Source organism: Aphis gossypii, chromosome 1 (genome assembly GCF_020184175.1).
Source record: "Aphis gossypii isolate Hap1 chromosome 1, ASM2018417v2, whole genome shotgun sequence".
Lineage (NCBI taxonomy): Eukaryota > Metazoa > Arthropoda > Insecta > Hemiptera > Aphididae > Aphis > Aphis gossypii.
Window position 1 is genome coordinate 83,308,229 of NC_065530.1, and position 18,983 is coordinate 83,327,211.

The window sequence follows — 18,983 nt, forward strand, 5'->3', positions numbered from 1 at the left end:
ACATAGTAATAAGTTACAAATACACGTATTTTAAGATAAATAACTTTTGATTTGTTGTCTTTTTTCATGTTTTTTTTTTTATTGAGCATCAACTATTTGAAAAAGTTGTTGCTTACATTTTACCATGGGTCTGAAATTCAAACTGTTAATGCTCAACAAATAAAATGGTATACCTACAGTGTAATTAAATTGTTTCCAGTATGTTTGATATTTTAATAACAAAGGTGCATTTATCTTTTGATTCATGTTTTGCTATTATTTTTAATAGAGTAATTTCCATTTTAAAATACACTCGACTCAAACACTGAAAACACCAAAGATAAATGTAAGAGACTTTTATATAAACTATAAACTGTTATATACAAATATGTAATATAATTTTATACTTTAACTAGCTTAACCTAATGGTTAAGAAAGGTTCTAAGGAAATTTTCTCTGTAAAATTCCAAACAAAGTCACAAATAAAATAAAAATAACATTCAATTTTGTGAATAGACAACATATATACAATCTATACTTATCATGAAATTAATTAAATTCAAATCTTACACCCGCATTATAAATACAATTATAGTTTTTTTAATGTTAAGTAATTCAAAACTTTTACTTATGAAAACATAAGTAAACTGTTAACAGTTTTTAAAATAAAAAAAATCGAAAGCTTTACAAGTTTTTAGTGTTTTACGTAAGTGAAACGTAAATATGTCTAAGTGTGTATTAAGTGGCCTATATAATAGTTATATCCAATCATAATATAATATCATTATAGGTATGATAGTAATATTTATTTATTATACAGCTAAATTTTGGATTCTAAATGGTTTCCAGTTTGACTCAATTATTATAGAATTTATAATACAATATTTAAAACATTTTCTATTCCTAACTACAGTTACGTACTTAAGGGGGGTCTGTGTGACAATAGAAATAGAGTGTACTCTCGTGCAAATTTCGGCTGTTTCAAATAATTTAATAAGTGCATCGGCCAAGCTCGTGATATTAACTGTTAAAAATAGAAACTGTTCACTGTGGAAGCTTACAAAAAGGTTTCTCTGTCCTTTATTCTGCTGCGCTTAATAATGACCTTAGCATTTATAGCTTTCTAACAATCGTGTTTGACGCAAATAAACGTTTTTGTTATGTATTTAATTGGTTATTATTTATAACATTATTATTATAATTAATTAACGTCGAAATAGAATTTTAAAAGTGTATTAATCTATATAGCTTGTAAATATTATAACCGTAGTATTAAAAATACTTTTGGTTTGTTTTTTTTTTTTTTTGTAACTATTGTGTAAGACAACTCACAGTGAACATATTGTATTGCATATTCAAATTTTCGAACAAAAAATTTTATAAAAAATATAAAATAGATAAAAATACTGCGATATCCTGCAGCCAATTAATATGTGTGTGATAGATCTCACAACGTAGATATTTGGTTGTATACGTTATAATTGCTCAGATGAGTTTAAAAATGCAACATTTTTATATTTTTATTCTATTTTAGAATAGTGTTCAGTTATTTTCAATTCTTATTAAAATATTGCCATTTTTGCATAATAAACGAGATGAGCCGTATTCAGAAGCAGATTTCACTAGTACTTGCATGTATAACAAATATAATAGATATATTTCTTGAACCACAAGTCACCAATTTTAATATTAAATCACTTGAAAAGAGGAAAGCTTATTAATGTGTTTTTGATCCACAGGTCTAAATGACGGTCTTGATTTATATTGAGTAAAATTCCCTTGAACGTCTCTTTTGTTAATATGCTTGTGCAGTTGTGCATCACAAATAATCTATACATCTATTACAGTGGCGTAGTTATGATTTTGTTCTGGGGGGGGATATACAATTTATTGGTTAAACATAAAGTGGGGGGGCTCCAATAAGTCAATGATTTAAACATTAAAAAAAAGGCTCTGGGGGGGATCTATCCCCATACCCCCCCCCCATAACTACGCCACTGATCTATTATCTACTTACCACAAAAATTATGATCACTTTGCTCCGATTAATATGATTACAGTAATTTCAAAAAAACATTTTGATTTTTTCTATTACTCAAACAAATTAAAATCTTTAAATCACGAATAGACAATTAATTATGTAAATTCTATAACAATATTAGCTAATAAGTAGGGCTTGGATTTTAAAATATACCTAAGCCTTTTTTTATATATATATAATATATTAATATATATTTATGAGATAAAAATCTAATTGTTATACTTAAATTCGTATCACGTCATTTTGATTCCAAATAAACCAATTTATTTGCTTTTTTGGCTTTTTTTATATTTAAATGCTCTTATTGCTTTTTTCAGTTATTTCAGCTTAGAATTTTTACATTTTTAATATGCTACTATAGTAATAATAAATAATTGAATTAATAAGAAACGTAAAAACCCAGAATGGTTTACGTTATCGGCTTGATTATTAAATGTATTAAACGTATAGATTGTCGATCTACATATTATTATAGTCTGCAGACCTATACGGTCAGTAGGCCTATAACATCGATATCGTCCGTTTCAAAGTTTAAGATTTAGTGTTACAATTTGAAACTTCTTGTACGAAGTATGCACCGATCGGCGATCACTTCAGTGGATCTAGAGAGTTCATTTTCTATTTATAAAAATATTCCGTCGGACAATATAGAGTCAGTTTTTACTACTGCAAATCTTGAGGAATACATGGTAATTAATTTTATTTTTTATTTTTTTTTATTTATTTATTTTTTTTTTTAAATTGTTTAATGTATTTTTATAACTTAATCCAAGTCATAAGTGTTACTACTGGGTGACTCCTTAATTCAAACCTTTCATGTTTCATATTATATCACCTCAAATATACTTAATGTAAAAGAAACTTTACAATTTGTATGTTTTCCATAAAAAAATAAATTTTTTTTTTTTATATCTAGCTAATTTTTTTTATATTTTTTTAATAAGTTTAATTTTAATGTTTGTACATTTTTAAGTTAATTTAAGTACCATCAATGATGTAATATTTCAAAGACCACTCAATAACAAAAATTTATATTGAATAATTAATATACAAGTAGGTACACTATCATAAAATTATATTTATTATTTTATATAAGTAGGTAGTCCTAAATAATTAAACGGGAATTAACAGTGAATAAAACAAAATAAAAATCTTATTTGTACCTAAACAGTTAGGGTGTATATCATGGTACCTTACTCTCCGTTAGATCTATATAGTATAAACAACCATCAGTAGTCCAATTTCAGTATTTTTAAAAATTTCAAGTGATAAAGCTAATGGGTATTTTTATAATAATTTAAAAACAGTACTAATTAAAATATCTAAGAAAAAACAAATTAATAATAATCATAACAATAAAATAACGATTTGGCAAAAAAATAAAATAACCCATTATTTTTCATTTTGGTAGAAACGAATAACCTTCTTTATAATAATAATTACATAATATAATTTGAAAAAGCATAAAAATATATTTTATTCGTAGAAGTATCTAAATTACAATATTTAAATTATAATGAAATAGTTAAACAGTAGATGATAGCAGACAAACTATAATACGAGAATAACGGTATCCTGTGTATACATCCTGTGACCTGTATACAAGGATTATATGTAATTAATAAGCTTAAGCATACAAATTCAATAGTATAAAATAATATTTAATACATATTATTATACTATTTAAAGTTGTTAAGAATAATTGCATAACATGAAACAAATAGTTAAAATACAAGGAAATTATGTTATAAACAGAAAAAGTGTTTGGAAAATCATTACCTAACGGTCCTAATGTGGACACGTATTACATATTATATAATATAGTGTTAAATAAGTACCTACATTATTATTTGAATTTCCCGCAGACATAAGAACATTTGTAGGTGTGTTTAACATATGTTTTGTTTTTATAAATGGAAGATAAAATTCTGATTTGTTCCTACAGTTTACTTTTACTTGTTCTATCGTACAATTTAAGCGTTCGATAAATTCAATATAATTATTAGTACCTAATAACTAAAAGGCATGCCGTATACAATAATTTATATAGAAATTTAAGATTTAAAATATTATATCATTTTTAATTTTATTATTTTAAAGAAGCTACAAGTATTAAAAACCAGAATGAGACATTCTTTCAATGTGATATGTATATCTTAAAAATTTTATTTTGGACTATAATTGAACTTTAATTTTGAGTGATACATCACCAACTTGAATTGATTTGTTCTATTATTTTTAACTCAAAACCTATTTCTTTATTATCTGTGCCATTCCAGGTATGGTTTTCTAAGATTGATGCTTATTTATCAATTTATTAGTTTATTAGTTAAACTTTGCGAGAAAAAAGTTATTTTTTCATTATATCATAAATTATATAAATATATTTATATATATCTATATAGGTACCGGTGAAATTACATAACACTAATGTTAATTTAAATTATTATTCACTGCGAATAAAAAAATATTAATAATTTATGTTATGCCATTCCCTCAGTTGTTCATTGCTGTTTTTGTCTTACCATAATGCATGTACAAACTAGGGTCAGTAATTAACGATTAATTTAGCTACTATTAGTATAAATTAATTAATTTTAATTAAATTATTATTAGTGTTAATAAATTAACACGTATTATAATCATATTATTTAAATGTAACGACATCGTCTGCGTGCTTTATTTTCAAACGTGTATATTTTTAAATGAGACTACTTGACTATACATCAGTATACCGCACACGTATATTAGGTATCCAGCAGTGTCGCGGATCATTATTACATACCCATGAGGCCATGAACGCACAAGGGTCTTGGATATATCATATACTCATATGTATGTACGCGTGAGCATGAGTTTATTTGTATATATAAAATTCATTATTAGTTGTTACCTATATAATGTTATATCATACAAAATCGCAAATAATAGTTAAGCAATAAGTTTCGTTTAATAAAAAAATGTTTGTGTACAAAGAAAAAAGAAGATAATGCCACGGGAACTACATACTCGTAAAATACATTTTATTGGAGTTACTTATGAGATCCAATGTCGTGGTTTTCAACTCATCGGCCGTTCCCTGAGTGGTAAAAATCCTCGTATTACCATTTTTCATAATAAAGTGGAACGCCTCCGTCGCATCAATGCCCCGAGAACCAGAGACTTGGAACTTTGCAACGTACTGCCTGGTTACCGGCCGATGCACCACCGTCATAAAGTCCACTTGACAGTCTTGACAAGACTTCTGTAAAGGACAGCCGTCACACACGATGTCGGCACTGAAATATTTCAAATGTCTATATATGTCGACCCGCGTATATATGACGCGTCGTTGGAAAAAGTGGTTCAGATAAAATAGTTTTACCTAACCGCGACTGTGAAGGCGCAGTGTCAAAAGATCGTGAAAGTGACTAGACGAAGGTGGAGTTAAAAAAGTTCGAAAAGACAACTCGACAGATAGTCTTGAAGTAGTAGAGACAACTAGCCTCAAAGGCCTAGGCCAGGTATGGAAAATCCACGATACGCAAAAAATTCAAACATTTTTATTACATATTTATAAATATTGGCAGCGAACGTTATTCTCATTTATGTTGCCATAAAGCACCGCACCGAGCCATATATATATATATTTATATATCATTTTTATTAGATTCGTTTATCTTTTTTATATTAATACATTAATTATACAATCAAATTATGATAATTTTATCGTGAGCCACGAGTTTAAAACATTTTTCATGGTATTATTGAAAAAAAAAGGTAGTTTTTGGCACGTAGCGTTCAAACAATCTGCCACCCTTGGCCTTTAGATGTACAAGGCTTCAAAACCGCAAAGATCTAAAGGCATCAGAACTTGAAGGCGATATATACCTTCAGTGGAATGTGCAAAAATAACTGGAAAATCGTGGGTTTTGAAGTATATTAGTGGCAGTGATGCTCGCAGAAATGAGATGAACAATTTGTTCGGAACAAACCCACGGACGACAGTGGGCCGACTATAAAATATATGACGTAGGTATCGCCGTCTCGCCATTCACAGAGTTTTCTACACCTAGAGCCCGTCGCAAGACGTGTAGCATTTCCTTCACGGATCATTGGCCGTCGATAAATGATATCTGACGATCAACGTTCTCATTCTCGACGTATCTTATGAAAAACGATATTATGCTGTGTTCAGTTTTTCCAGATTTTCTTCGAACGCCGTCGTGGTCACAGCGACAGACATCGCGTGCAGTATACGATCCACGGCCCGGGCAAATCCGTCACGTCGTTCAGCAAAACACTCGTTGGTCGTTTAGCACTCCAACGAATATGTCAACCGCATCTGGATATAATAAATCTTACATTCAACATGTTCATAAATGGTTCTTAACGAGAGAAACAAACATTTACGGCGGAGACGATAATATGTGTCAGGTCTGCAAAAGACAAATCGGTAGTGCACATATAAAACCAATATTATGTGATATGTTTAAAAACAATTTTTTATACGTCGTGGAGTAACCTGCGTATTGTGCTAAAAATATTTGGAAATTAACACAGACCCCGAACATTATTTTAATCAACGTTAAATAGTTATCGAAGCACTTGTGTGAGTTATGGTATAATATATGTTGATATATAATTGTACATAATATATTACGTATAAGTATGCAATGAAATTAAGTATCAATAGATTTTTGTTCATGTTACTTAGAAAAAGATTGTTCGTGAAAAACCTTATTGTATGTGTATCTTGCTATTATCTAAAATATTTCAATATTTTATTGTATTGCTTTATAAGTATATAATAAGTATGTTATTATATTTATAACAATGAATTAATTCTTGACTTGTTTTCATAATCTGAAAGATTGATGATAACCGATATTCGATTTTACTTGTACAAAAGTATTTTTTACAACATAGTATAGTACTATAGTACTTAATAACACCTATGTATTATTGTTATTTATATACGACAAGAATGAAATAAAATAACACGATATACATATAATTTTTTACAAAATGTACTTCTGATATTTCTAACAAATTAAAACCATTTACGTCACTTTTTTGAAAAGTAAAAATAGCTAATTGTTTTATTTGATTAACAACCTCTGAATAATTTGATATAATATAGCACAAAGTTCTTTATCTTTTCTGCAGCTTCTTCGGTTTCTTCATTCATTTCTCCTCATCATCTCTAGTGATGAATGACTTGATATAACCATAAATATGTATATATTTTCTATTTTATCTTTTATTTGATCGTTATTTAGAGTACCCGCTATACAGAGGTATTAATGTATTTTTCCCACAACACTTGATGAGACCAAAAAAAATTGTCATTACATAGATGAGGTGACTTAATGGAAGTTTTACTGTATAAATACTATAATATAGTAACTATATAATACATATAATGTTAGTTATATTACTTGTTACAATGTTACATTTAATTAATGTTTTTATAATATATAGTTTAACATAAAGTTGAAAGTATAAACATATATAACATACAAAGTTTTATTGTTTAGTTTAACCTACATTTATAATTGTATTTTCTGAAGCAAAATATTTTTAGTAGTATTTCGATACATAAAAATCGAAATTTAGACAAGAAGTTTTAAATTTTATGTACTCCAGGTTTAAAATTTAAATGATCTAAATCAACAGTTCTCAAATTAAAGTACTCTAAAGACATGGTGGTAGAATGGAAAATTATAAATATTAGATTTTGATCTTATTAAAAATGTGTTATTTAATTCATATCTTATTTTAAAAAACTAATAAATAAAAATAATTATATTGTAGTATTTTACTGCCTTATTATTTAAAATAAATGTATTTAACTAAAAAGTAAAGTATTTAATTGTTTAATTTGGATTTTTCTATATATAGTCATTAGTAGTACGTGACTGATTAAATAATACACCTAAGTGGTAAGCAAAAAAAAAAGTTTGAAAACCGCTGATCTAATTAATAGACCAACATTTTGCGGTTTCCGTACAACTCCATTCCGTTCACTGAAATTTTAAATACATATTATTTATAACTCATTAACTAATCGTCCAAATTTCTGTTTTTATGTATCGAAATACTCCGGAGAAAATATTCTGCTTCGTAAAATTAAATAAAATATGTGTATTATCATTCAAAAAAGAGTTAGAAAAAATAAAATGATAATTTTTTTTTTAAATATTGTTTTATTTCGATTGAATAACTAAGTACCTATGAAAGAAATAAATTTCAAGCATTTTAATAGATTTTGTAGTAACGAGTGTTGTTTGATAAAAACATTATATTTTTTATAAATTACTCAGATGATAACAATAATTCTTTTCTATTACATATACTTATCGTACATAAACATAATTATTATACATATATAATTAATATAGGTAGCTATGGCGTAATTTGGAATTGATTCTGTGGTGGGATTGGGATATAAGTTTATATTATCGTTCTAGTAGGTCACCACCCCTTGGCCATTAAATCTCATAGATCACAATATTATTTTAATTTGTTATTATAAATTAAATGAGGTAGGTGGTATAGGTGGACAGGTGGTATAACAATGGGTTTTAAAGATAATAAAGTAAACAATCAAATATATTTTTTATAAATTATAGTATCAAGTCAATTTTTCTTTTTTCTCCAAAAAAAAAAAAAAGCGATTGGAGGAGGATATATCCCCACATTCCATTATTCTCCCCTCCCCATAATTACGCCACTGAGGTATAGATATTTGATTATTGCTTATATTATACTTTTGGATTAATATTTCAGACATACGACATATTATATTCATCTATACGAGACGAATTTTACAATTATTTATTTGTTTTTATTTTTATTCTATTTTTTTTTTTGGGGGGGGGGGGGGACTTACGGCGTTTTTGCTTAACACGGCAGTACTACATTATGTCATTTACAAATCATAAAATTAAAAACAAAAATAGCCAAGGAAGGTATTTATATATAAATGGGTCTCTCTAATCTCCCTCGTATAAATAAGCTAGGTATAGCAAGCCACAAAAACAATAGTAATGTTGTCACGCCGCGTCGTGTGACCAACGATAATATAATAGGTAATAAAAACATCAATCCGTTTGTTACCTTTTTTTACGGCAGCAAATTTATGCTGCCAAACGTACGTTTATGCGCTTCCGAGTATGCCGACCTGCCGCCGTAGCCGCCGCCGCTACCCGCACCACAGTTGACGTCAGAGGCGACTCGCCGTTTCCATGGTATCCTGAACGGACAGGATTGACGTCATCTTTACGAAGCCTTTTTGTTTGTATCTTTTTTTTTTTTTTTAATTCACACTATAACGAAATGCACACACAGCGGATCACTGTGCAGTTAGAGTTTCAAAGCGAATGCGACTTTTACGAGCTGCTATTTTTTTATTATATAACCAATATAATAATACGACTATGCGAATATAAAGGTACATCGTCGACTATCCTGTGTGGGCCGTGTGGCTCGTTTGACATGACGCGTCTGTTACCGCCATTGAACCGTTAAGATTTTATGCGAATATATAAAAAATAAGTTTATAAGTTTCTGCTAAGCCGCGATTCACGGCTTTTTTTCGAATTAAAATAATTACATTAATTACCTATAATATGTTTGCTTGTTTTTTAGATTTTTAGTTTTAGTCATTAAATAATACAACTTATGAGAAAAACTGTATTTATTTTTTAATTTTTGTCTAAAAATTAAAGATTTCATGACTGTTTAATACATCAATATTATACTTTTAATTCAAAAACATTAGTGGTTTTTAACGTTTTCATGAGTTTTAAAAAAAATTAAACGTATAAAATGCATATAAAAAAAATGGCATCTATGTATTATTATTTTTATACCTATGAGGAATCTTAATGATAATACAATCATTTACTGAAATTTTCAAATATCTACAGCTATTTGTTTTTGGATCACAACAAAAAACAAAAATATATTTTATATATATTTTCCGTTTTTTTTTTGATTTTTATTTTTTCCAACGATTTTGAAAAAATTGCATTGGGTTAGGTTATGTTTTACTCTTGACCTCCTAAACTTAAGGTTTAGTTGCGTTAGGATTAAATGTACCAACTAAATTTTACCAGTATCTATTCTCAAAATTGGAAATCACAGCATTTTTATTGTCCCAAAAGATGATAATATACAGAAAAAAACCACACATCATTGTAAAATCAATACATTCATTGCTCCGCTCAGAATTTAAAATATACTGACATGTGGTACAATAGATTTTACATTGCATAAATTATAATATTATATAAACTGTATGCATATTATTATATTATACATAGACGGGTTTACAAAATTAAATAACAATATGTTATAGAATGATGGAAAATTTAAAACATAGTGTTTTATAATTACATTTCAGCTTACATAAAATATAAAATACACAAACATCAATATTTATTTTATTTTTTGCAACAAAGTTTTATTTAAAAAAAAATTAATTATTTTAGTAAATGGTCCAATACTTGGAATATGTTCAATATAGTTCAATATGCCGGAAGCTCGGAGGTGGAAATCTTTAAATCAATAATGTAATACTGATACGTATACCTTTGACCTTTCTATACTTTAACATCTGCTCGTCAATTCGTGACGTACTAAGACAGTAGTTGCGTATTTGTGTGTGTTGAAAAATCATATTATATCAGGTCGGTTGCAATAGATTCAATACATTTGAGGTAACTAAGCTAATTATTATGATGAAATGTATAAATTAAATTATATTCAAAATTACATCTAACAGGTAAACATTATTATTTTATGTAGGAATAAATACAATTACATTGTGGTAATGCTCATTCGAACAAGCTTAAAGAATCTGCAAGTACAAAAAAAAAAAATTATAGTAATAAAAAATAAAAAAATTAACGTTCGTACTTGGCCGGCAGCCCACCAATTTTATGGAAGCCAACTAAATTACATAAAATATCAAAAATATTTGAGAAAATTCAATAAAATTTAATATGTAAAAATTTAATATTCGAGAATTTTTTTGACACTCAATAATACATTTAAAAAGTAGAAATTAAGATATCACTTGGTTTTTAGTGTCACTTATAAGCACAGTATACTATGAGTTAAAGCGCATTTTTAAATATGATAAGATGAGATATGTGAACTTTTATAATTTATAAATTATAACTAAGACTTTCTATTTTTAACAAACTAACAGGCCATGATCTACGATAATAAAATTATGAAGGGGGTGTAAACTGTATTGTCCGCATGCGGTGTTTATTTCGAGATTACCAATATTGTCCTGAGCCGGAGGTAAATAATTTTGAGTGATAACTTAGTGATGATAACAGTAACTGTAACTTATCTTTTTGTAATAAAGTTTGTACTACGAACTACTCTTTATATTTTTTAGGAGTGATGTGTTGTGTTTGTATAAAAAGTAATACTAAACTTGATAAAGTTGATCCTGGTACCTGAAAAAGAATTTTGTTCTAGAAAAATGTTGACCCCGAGTCGTGTATAGCAGACTGTAGAAAATATATTTATACTCCGCCAAGCACATCAACACGATATGTTTATGACGATAATATATATATATATATATATTGTATGTGTGTGTGTTGTTTGTTGTTGTCAAACTTAACAAAAGTATAACTTTAAAATAATTTTGGATCTCGTAAATTCGATTCGAGCCGATTCCATTCCAGCTGTACGTCTCTCGCTCCTGGTATTCATCGATGCGCGTCTCCCCATAACCTGCAGGTTCTCAAGTAACATTGTGTAAATGTAATAAGTAAGACGTACACATATATAGCAACATATACTATCATAGTTACTATGACAACTACGACGGACGCGTCGTAAACTTTTATGGCGCTGATCGTCCGACCTCGAACCACACGTGTATTACAGTACAGTATAATACTATTATTTATAAAAATCTTTTCCGTCGACCGCTTCTATAATAAAATCACACACATTGTATAATATATTATATTATGATGCGCGAACGCCCGTTGGACGTAAGGAAAAAAAAAACCTAAACGACGATATAAAATCGACGTCTCCCGTACGTATATAGTAGCTATACAGTCGTAATTTTACTGTACACGCGGTGTTTATTTTTTGTCTTGTACCGAAAACCGATATATTATATGACGTGCGAGCAGTGGAGGGGGGAGAGGGTGAGAGAAACGCTGGACGGATATTTCACAGTCGGGTGTATTGTACGCGGGGAGGTTGTAAAAATGAAAAATAATTTACGCGGGGGTCGGGCCGCGACCGAAAGTAACCAGAACTACTATATGTACTACCCCTGCAGTTGAGTTTTATCGGTGACGACGATGACGATGACGGTCGCGCAATAAAAATCACAAGGGAAATCCCTTCGACGACGAGCTGTCGAACGCCCGTAAATATATTAAATATAATATACATATACGTATATACGACGTACGCTCACTGGCAATAAATCCTTTTTTTTTTTTTTTTGTTTTTATGGAGGTGATGAGTAAACAGGAAGAACAGATATTTTGGTCCGTGCGGAGGACGAGAGGAAAAAAAATTCTCAACGTTCTGTTTTTAATCATCGCTTTGCCGCCACCGGTCGTCGACGGCAGCCCATGGAAACCCATCACTTACTTCGTATAAACACCCGAACACTTTTACTTATATGCGCTTACGGGAGGCGTCGTGCACATGTACAAGAAACTTGTACTTATTACTATGTATAAATTTAATATGTATTTAGGTACGCGTGTATTCTACTACTGTGTTATCCTATTGTTGTGCGTACAAACATATATATGCGTTACACGAGAATGGCGTCGGAGTTCTAATATTTGCATTGTACTTTATACTCGACTCATATACTTGTCAGAAGTATTTCACCCGGTAAAACTGACAGATTATTTATGCCGTTAATGAGTTGTAATTATAAAATTATATATTATCGTAGATCGATGTAATGTTATTATTATAAATTCTGGAATTCCTACATTTTAAGCACTAAAGGAATAAACTGAAAAAAATTCATTTGAAATTTTAATAACATTAATAATTATTATTACTTATTGTTAAATTTGTTTATACATATATTTATCGTTAATCGTTACGATATGATTAATGTATGTACAGTTTTTTATAATTAATGTAAACGTAAACAAATAATATCTATCCTTTCGTGGTTTTGTCTTGCACTGTGATATTTTTACATTTTTAATACTATTAGAGCCCCTCTAAATTGTGTACAGAACCTAAGCTACACGTGCCAGTCAACCTATTCTATTACGGATCCTATAATATTATGTAAATAACAATAAATGGATTCACAAAAAATAATATTGAATGCTATGTATGTAATAATCGTGACGCGTGTACGAGAGGACAGCAGACGAAAGCTGATCGCGGTGTAAAGAAAATATGTTTGGCAGTTTGGCATCGATAAAAATGTATACACGTGCGCGACGATCCCGAAACGGTATTCAAAGTGACAATAAGTGCTTTTATTTATTTCTTCTTTTTAACTTTTTTTTTTTTTTATCTCCGTTATCCAACGTTCACCCCTCTCCCGATCGCCATTCGGATCGCATTTATATCTACGAGGTGCGAACGAGTGCACTTAGAACACAATTTGACAAACACTGATGAATATTTGATTTGTCGTTCACAAGAAAAAAAAATACATGTTCAAAACAATTATCGTGTCAAACTTACTTAGAGCAGCGTCGTGTTGCGTGAATTATTGTAAAATTTATTGTTGTTCACGGTTATAATATTATATATGGACATGTAATTTCATGTATCAGTTATACGTGTACCATCAATAACGTCCATTATTCTTTTAAAAACCTATATTTTTCTCTGACGAAAATTATTGAATAAATTCTTCCAAACATAGTTATAATAGTAGGTATATCTACGATTTTAATCATTTTTTACTGCGATAAAAATGTAATTTTTGAAAAATAAATAGAATATTTAGTTTCTTATTAGTTTTATTTAGATCGTTTTTAAAATTTATGTTATTCTTAAATTTATGTAGTCACTTTATCACTTTTTTTTTGTTATAATCATTTATTAGATGTTGTAGACAAGTTAAATATATTATATACAATGTAATACAATAAATAATTAGTTTAGTTATTGGTACTTATAATATTGCAAGATATACCGTATATTATACTGTATTTCAGATATAACTAATTATTATATTCAAGTATTATTGTATTAATTGAATAATTTATAGATTAAATGCACAAATTATACCTACTTATTTATTAAAAATAATTAATTATTCATAGACTCATAGTGATAGATAGGTATATGAATAAATCATAAATTTGTTACTTGAAAACCATAACTTCTTATGTATTATTATAGTAAGTTCTAATAATAATAAAATTTACTATATTATTTTATTAAAATTAAATAATGTGCACGTTTTATGTTTATAATTAACTCGTTAAAATAATAATATACATCAAGCTACCATAATATGATATCATATAAGGTTTAATACAAAAAAATATTTACGCGTTTATAATATTAACATCATCTTTGTGCACATGTCAACAAGTGCATTTTTATAATAATTTCATTTGTATTGTATATAACTATGACAAGTAAACATCAATGAGGGTGTCAGTACAATATTCGTTTTGTTTCTCAGATCTTCGCACAATATGAATAAAACACATTAATGTAAAATCGGATTTTTTTACGATTTTTGGAAGATTAATCTTGAGATGAAATTAGCTATAAAAAAATTAAAGAGGATAATATTTTTGAAAGTTTGACATGTTGGTTTTATTTTATTATCACATGACTTTAAATGTGAAACATTATATTTCAAATTTAATTGGATTTGCAGACAAAGCGATGTGTCAAATATATAATTCTTTATGACTTTTTTAATAGGTGTTTTTAATCTAAGATTACCTATTCTATAACATAAAAAAAAAATAATAATTTTGAGGTGTGTTTTATTTATATTGCATTTTGGCCAGAGTGAGAAAACGAACAGCGCACTGACATTTTCTTAATGTGTTGTAATAATTTAGATTATTATTCAGCTGGAGAAAGAATTTTTGGTCAGAAATAGTTCAGTACAAAAGTTTTGCTCATGACGTGAAATAATGGTGCAAACGAGATTCACCCCAGTGAGATACTTAAGGCCTTGTCACTAAATTTTTAATTTGTTTTCTGCAGTTTTACTACAATATTTAACTTTCAAGATAAAAAAAACACTTAAGTTTTCGAGATAACAAACGGCTATTTCGACAGGTTAAAACTCAGTCAGATATTCAGATTTATATAATCTTTATTACTGTTTTACATTTCTAGATAAATATTTTCTAGGATATTATACCAAAATAATTATATTTCACAGTTTTAACATGGAATTTTTTATAAAAATCCGTTCAGTTATTTCATTCAATAATTTATTCACATTATTTTCTATTAATAACGTACAATTTATTTTCATGGTGTCAATATAAACTAACTCTTTTACTATATAACGATTGTAAATCCACTACAAATTCATTGGATTAAATGAATTTCTTTACGTTACTTCAAAAAGATAATTTTTCTACAATATACATTTTACCATAAAAGTATATAATTTCATGAAAAATTAGTAAATACACATACTTACAATTTTCAATTAATCTATCGCTGCTTAAAAGTTTATAGTTTTCTGTAGGTATATATAATTATATGCATTATAATATCAAACTGCTAAGCGGTTGTAGTCCTAATAGCCATGTATAATTTACAAAAACAAAAAGTTAATTCTATATTAAATTCGAAACAAGTATTTTGATTATGATGTAATACATAAAACGAATAATACATTTTTAATTGTATAATGTGTACCTAATATACGTTTTAAACACTGAAATGTTTGTATACTGCGTTGTTTGACGTACTGTTTATACCTACTGTTTGTTAATAATGTTATAGTTGAATTTACAAATATTACAAAATAATCAAGACTTAATTATTAAGTTAAACATTGTTTACAAATATATATATATATATATATATATTTTAGGGATGTTAAAACCAACAACTGTTTTTTTTGCGGAAATTACGTTTGTATCGATTTCTTTGTCGAACGTTGGTGAAATGTTAATATATGTTGTATCTATTACATATTATCAACGAGAAATAAATAATTATTTTACCCAAAACCAATCATCATTGAATAGTCGAGTATGTTAGCGTATTAGCATGTAAATGCACAGAGTAAACAATAAACACCGACTTTATTTATAAATCAAAATCGTTCGTGTAATACGAAAATCTCGCGCTGTGAACTTTCAGTAAAATAAATCGAAAACTTATTCGTGTAATACTGTATTTTGATTAGGCCAAAGTTCCCGGCAAACTTTCAGTTTGTCGTGTAATGCAATTTACAATGAAAATTATACACTTAATAATTTGTTTAATGCATTATGTTTATGTATAGAGCTCAAAGATTTTACCGTGCTATATACGCGCACGTCGTCGACATCACGCTCTAATTTTAAGCTGTGAATCATTGTGGCATCGAATTAACACGAAATCGTCCAATACCGTGCGGAATATAGATACTAATTATTTATTATGAGACGTCATTCATCACATATTATAAATTACGTCGCCAAATCTGCATACACTTTGTAGTCGATAGTTGTATACTATACGAGTATTATACGCAGCAAACTTCAACAAAGGTAAACGTAGTCACTAAATAATTATTAGAGACTGTAAACTCATTACAAAATATGTTTATATCAACACAGTTTGTTTAATCCGTGTATAGTCGAATAATTTAAAAATATTCAAATAGTTTCTTATACGAGTAAAATCGTAATCAAATGATTATTTAACGGTTATTCTATTTATTATCTCACACCCACCAAAAACCGCCTCAATGTGATTTTTATTTTTATTTGGTATTTAGTGCAATATATTATTATACGTTCATCATAATAATATATAATACTACAGGTTATTGATGTCACCGACGTCACATTTTTATCGCTTGTTTTAGATAAGTTATCTTTGAAATTTCTAACTACGGTGGATAAGATTTAGTTTACGTTTTGAAATTGATTTCAAATAATATACATCACTACTTAATTATTCATATGAAATCGAAACTTATATAATAAACTAATATTAATAGGGCAGGTATTACCTAATCTACTAGGTATAATGTTAATATATTACCGTGTTATTCATATAACATATTATATGAACGCATATTATTCAAAAATTTTTCGTTTTATTCGTCAAATTTTAAATATATATAATATTGTTAAAAATATTTCATTAATCATTTATAGAGAAGTTTTTGAATATTTTCAACTATTTGATATCGGTATTATAATAATATATTATTTTTACGTGTTATCAATACGGTTTACATGGGATACGGTGGACGGTGTTGGTGTAATAGTATATCCTTATGCAGCACAGCATGGCTTGAAATATGGTATCTATAACCCGTGGTGACCTGAGTCACGACTCAGGAGTGTACACTAAAGAATGAGCACCATTAATTGTGCCAAAAAAATAAATTTATGACGGATAATCGAAATCGTATACAGAAAATATAATATTTGATAGCGATGGCTCGCTACAGCAACTCGTTGAAAAATAATACCGCAATGGTAATAGTTACTTCAGAAACTATACACGAACAGACAACAAAAACAGAAAATTGTGATTTCGTTAAAAAAAAAAGAAACATATTTATCGATATAACGATTTACCTCGTACCTTATGACAATCAACGTTTGTATAGCAAATTCTTTTATTGTATCTGTGACGTTCATATAATAATTTTTCTCTCGAACTCTCGACTACTTCACAGTCCCATTGCTTATATATTTATTAGGTAGGTACATGCAAATTTATTGATGGAAATTGTTTTTATACTCTATTTAAGTATGACTATATATTATAATATAAGTATACGATATTATTTTTAATGTCGAACATTTATAAAGAGTGGACGGTAAAAACGTAGAGCAGTACGGTACAATAAGTACATTAATACTGATAATCGGAAAACCTATGTAACCTCTCTACCGCGTTTGTCTCACTCTCGAGTGGTTTAATATAATATAATGTACAAACATATTATTGTGTATCATCCGCGTAAACATGTCGTAGATGTCGGTATAATTAATGATAATAGTTATTAACTAATAATAATAATGTATACTGATTTCACTAATAGAACGCAAGCATGTAGGTACAACTAGTCAGTATGTAACAGCAAAATACCACTGTTATATTAGTATCAAATTGAATATTAATACACTCGTAACACTAGGATAAGAATTTAAATGCGTTGATATGTTTTTTTTTTGCAACTTTTGATTATTGTTTTTGTTTGTATTTTTGTAATGTCCACAAATCACGTCATATTGAAATAAATAGTGGTTATTTTATTTCGAATAAAATGCATATATAAATGCGCGTTTTTCGACTATTAATTTGTAAAATAGATGTTTTATAGTATATTTTAGTAGTGTTAGACAAAAAGTTATAATATTATCTATGAAAAATATACCGAAATTTTTAAATGGTTATAAATTATAATAATACGAGTATAGGTATGTAGGTGTGATAATTTAATTTATATATTATCTATCCTTATCTTAATATTGTCGTATATTTTTACAGCTGTGACATATTATTCTACCACTACAGGCTACAACATATGTATATGTGTGTGTTTCGACAGTCGTTGTGTATTGTGAGGGCATAGAGCGTTGCTTAGTGAAGCGAATTAATGACATGTTGATTTAAAATGCCAATAGTATAAAATACTAATATTTAATATCAGTAGATATGTCGAAGAATTTTCTAATATAGTTTTCAAGATCAGCGGAAAACACTATTTTGTAATATTTGTCACCAATAGCAGTTGTGTATAAAAGCGATTTCAAGTCACTCAATGTCACATTTTATGTTAGCT